This window comes from Salvelinus namaycush, chromosome 32, assembly GCF_016432855.1.
Source record: "Salvelinus namaycush isolate Seneca chromosome 32, SaNama_1.0, whole genome shotgun sequence".
Classification (NCBI taxonomy): domain Eukaryota; kingdom Metazoa; phylum Chordata; class Actinopteri; order Salmoniformes; family Salmonidae; genus Salvelinus; species Salvelinus namaycush.
This window is the reverse complement of record NC_052338.1, coordinates 27,051,506-27,056,121: the sequence shown is the minus strand read 5'-3', so window position 1 is coordinate 27,056,121 and position 4,616 is coordinate 27,051,506.

The window sequence follows — 4,616 nt, the reverse complement described above, 5'->3', positions numbered from 1 at the left end:
AAGGGAACGTTATTGTTCTATGAACTGGTCAGAGTAAAAAAAACAGTGTGTGTGTTAATAGTGTATATCAGAGCGTCTCCTTTGTGCTCCAAAGTGAGCTTTTAACGTCCTCAACAGAACGATCTAGAATAGTAAGACGTTATTAGATATATATGAAGTAAACTATATGCTAATGTATGACTAATGAAAATCATTTGATCTATTAACTGTAATTTGGCCGTGTTCTACTTCTCGCTCTTCTACAGCAGAGTTTATAGAAAGAAATTAGAGGTAGTTTGTCTCACGCATTAGTCTATCTGTGCACAACGCATAACATAAACCCTGAATTAATATGTGAGAAATTATCTTTGAAAATTATGATTTACTCTCGGGAGAGAAAGGTTTATTAAAATACGCAAAAAATAATCTGAAGAGAGAAAATGTGCAGTTGATTAAAGAGTCCTCGCCTTGAACAACATTAAAGAATAATTAAGATGATTTCACTTCGTAGGCCTATGCAGTGGCAGTTATTGTGTGGAGGTGTTTTTAAAAAGAGTAAAATTGCCTCTCTGAAGGACTTAATGAATGGTGTTTAAATATATCATATGATATGATTTATTTGAAAAAAAATATTAAAACACAGAACAACTAGTCTGGCTTGAGAGGAGGGCGCAGCCAGGGAGAAAGTCAGTCTGTCAGACAAGCCAGGAGCTCTTCATCAGGGCCCATCGTTTTGTCAGACGTTTTCCTCCGTAGGTAGCTGATCCTCCATAGTAGCCGCTCCTCCGTAGGTAGCTGATCCTCCATAGTAGCCGCTCCTCCGTAGGTAGCTGATCCTCCATAGTAGCCGCTCCTCCGTAGGTAGCTGATCCTCCATAGTAGCCGCTCCTCCGTAGGTAGCTGATCCTCCATAGTAGCCGCTCCTCCGTAGGTAGCTGATCCTCCATAGTAGCCGCTCCTCCGTAGGTAGCTGATCCTCCATAGTAGCCGCTCCTCCGTAGGTAGCTGATCCTCCATAGTAGCCGCTCCTCCGTAGGTAGCTGATCCTCCATAGTAGCCGCTCCTCCGTAGGTAGCTGATCCTCCATAGTAGCCGCTCCTCCGTAGGTAGCTGATCCTCCATAGTAGCCGCTCCTCCGTAGGTAGCTGATCCTCCATAGTAGCCGCTCCTCCGTAGGTAGCTGATCCTCCATAGTTGCCGCTCCTCCGTAGGTAGCTGATCCTCCATAGTAGCCGCTCCTCCGTAGGTAGCTGATCCTCCATAGTATCCGCTCCTCCGTAGGTAGCTGATCCTCCATAGTAGCCGCTCCTCCGTAGGTAGCTGATCCTCCATAGTAGCCGCTCCTCCGTAGGTAGCTGATCCTCCATAGTAGCCGCTCCTCCGTAGGTAGCTGATCCTCCATAGTAGCCGCTCCTCCGTAGGTAGCTGATCCTCCATAGTAGCCGCTCCTCCGTAGGTAGCTGATCCTCCATAGTAGCCGCTCCTCCGTAGGTAGCTGATCCTCCATAGTAGCCGCTCCTCCGTAGGTAGCTGATCCTCCATAGTAGCCGCTCCTCCGTAGGTAGCTGATCCTCCATAGTAGCCGCTCCTCCGTAGGTAGCTGATCCTCCATAGTATCCGCTCCTCCGTAGGTAGCTGATCCTCCATAGTAGCCGCTCCTCCGTAGGTAGCTGATCCTCCATAGTATCCGCTCCTCCGTAGGTAGCTGATCCTCCATAGTATCCGCTCCTCCGTAGGTAGCTGATCCTCCATAGTTGCCGCTCCTCCGTAGGTAGCTGATCCTCCATAGTAGCCGCTCCTCCGTAGGTAGCTGATCCTCCATAGTATCCGCTCCTCCGTAGGTAGCTGATCCTCCATAGTAGCCGCTCCTCTGTAGGTAGCTGATCCTCCATAGTAGCCGCTCCTCCGTAGGTAGCTGATCCTCCATTGCTGACAGTGTAGCACCCAACTGGGTGATGCATCGGCTGCAGTAAAGTGCCAGAAACTCAACCACACATCAGCAGTGGTCAGGAACAAACTCTGCCTCTCTGACATCTGAGACATAGCACTCTCTATCTTCCAACCGGCAGATAAAACAAAAAGCTGGGGTTGTTGCTTCATTATTTAAATAAAAACATTAAGCCATCCAGCTAGCCAAGGCAAACAAACAGATTTAACAGCAAAGTCTTGTAACTTTGACATTGAAGACCACCATATTTATGTGATCAAAACAGAGATTTATCAACAACAAAAAATTGATTGTGGTTAGATGACTCCTGACACTAGGCCTATATGATAACAAATTATAACGTTTCTGCGCATCTACTTATCACATCAACAGAATGAGGAAACATGCCTGTGAGGTGGCTGATGTGTAGTAGGAGTTCAATTTGATGAGACTGAACCTGTGTGGCTGGTGTTCGTCACGTGATGGTCCCAGGTGTCACAAACCATTATAAGTAAAGTAAAGTAAAGTAATGAAATGGGGGGGGGGGGGGGGGGGCATTGCCACGAGCCCGTATTCCCCAATTAAGGTGCCACCAACCTCCTGTGCTATACAACATAAGAGCAATAGCCAACAATGTATTTCCCCATGTTACATGTTACATTGTGAAATGACAAGATTGACTTAAAATCAAAACAACAACAACTCAGTTCATGTCATTCACTACTTACAGTTGAAGTCAGAAGTTTACATACACTTAGGTTGGAGTCATTAAAACTAGTTTTTCAACCTATCCACACATTTCTTGTTAATAAACTATAGTTTTGGCAAGTCGGTTAGGACATCTACTTTGTGCATGACACAAGTAATATTTCCAACTATTGTTTACAATTCCAGTGGGTCAGAAGTTTACATACACTAAGTTGACTGTGCGTTTAAAAGGCTTGGAAAACTCTAGAAAATTATGTCATGGCTTTAGAATCTTCTGATAGGCTAATTGACATAATTTGAGTCAATTGGAGGTGTACCTGTGGATATGTTTCAAGGCCTACCTTCAAACTCAGTGCCTCTTTGCTTGACATGGGAAAATTAAAAGAAATCAGCCAAGACCTCAGAAAAAAATTTGTAGACCTCCACAAGTCTGGTTCATCCTTGGGAGCAATTTCCAAACGCCTGAAGGTACCACGTTCATCTGTATAAACAATAGTACTCAAGTATAAACGCCATGGGACCACACAGCCGTCATACCGCTGAGGAAGGAGACGCGTTCTGTCTCCTAGAGATGAACGTACTTTGGTGTGAAAAGTGCAAATCAATCCCAGAACAACAGCAAAGGACCTTGTGAAGATTCTGGAGGAAACAGGTACAAAAGTATCTATATCCACACTAAAACGAGTCCTATATCGACATAACCTGAAAGGCTGTTCAGCAAGGAAGAAGCCACTGCTCCAAAACCGCCATAAAAAAGCCAGACTACGGTTTGCAACTGCACATGGGGACAAATATAGTACTTTTTGGAGAAATGGTTCCTGGTCTGATGAAGCAAAAATAGAACTGTTTGGCTATAATGACCATCGTTATGTTTGGAGGAAAAAGGGGGATGCTTGCAAGCCGAAGAACACGATCCCAACTGTGAAGCACGGGGGTTCGCAGCATCATGTGGGGGTGCTTTGCTGCAGGAGGGACTGGTGCACTTCACAAAATAGATGTTATCATGAGGAAGGGAAATTATGTGGATATATTGAAGCAACATCTCAAGACATCAGTCAGAAAGTTAAAGCTTGGTTGCAAATGGGTCTTCCAAATGGACAATGACCCCAAACATACTTCCAAAGTTGTGGCAAAATGGCATAAGGACAACAAAGTCAAGGTATTGGAGTGGCCATCACAAAGCCCTGACCTCGAAAACTTGTGGGCATAACTGAAAAAGCATGTGCGAGCAAGGAGACCTACAAACCTAACTCAGTTACACCATCTCTGTCAGGAGGAATGGGCCAAAATTCACCCAATTTATTGGGTCCACCCTCTACTATTATTCTGACATTTCACATTCTTAAAATAAAGTGGTGATCCTAACTGACCTAAGACAGGGAATTTTTACTATGATTAAATGTCAGGAATTGTTTAAAACTGAGTTTAAATGTATTTGGCTAAGGTGTATGTAAACTTCCAACTTCAACTGTAGTACATTTATTTTCAAGGGAATAATAACTGAGCAGTTGTGAACATGTCAGAAAAAAGATGTGTCTGTCTGGGAAAAGCCAGCTTAGATTGAAAATAATATTTGTAACCATAGATACCACAGAAAAAACAACCAAATCAACAGTAGCTCCATTTTATAAGTGTTTAATGTGTGACGAAGCAAATCATAAATCACAGGTATAAATACAAAATTAATTAACATCCACATTCATTGCATTTCTGAACAGATAAATTATTAAAGATGTTTAAAACAACCACTTCGATCAAGTTACTCATAAATCGATGGAATTAACTATTTTAAAACAAATACATTTTTACAAAGATGGTAGGTTAAATCAAAGGCAGTTATACACACACATCATTTGCATATTAGCCTTTTCTTCTACAGTTGACCAACTGAAGTATTAAATTGCATCATTTGCATACACAATTTGAGAGAAGCCACTCAAATATGTTGATTGTTGACCATAAAATACCTTAAGACAATTGATTTTACCGTCAGTCAAAGAGA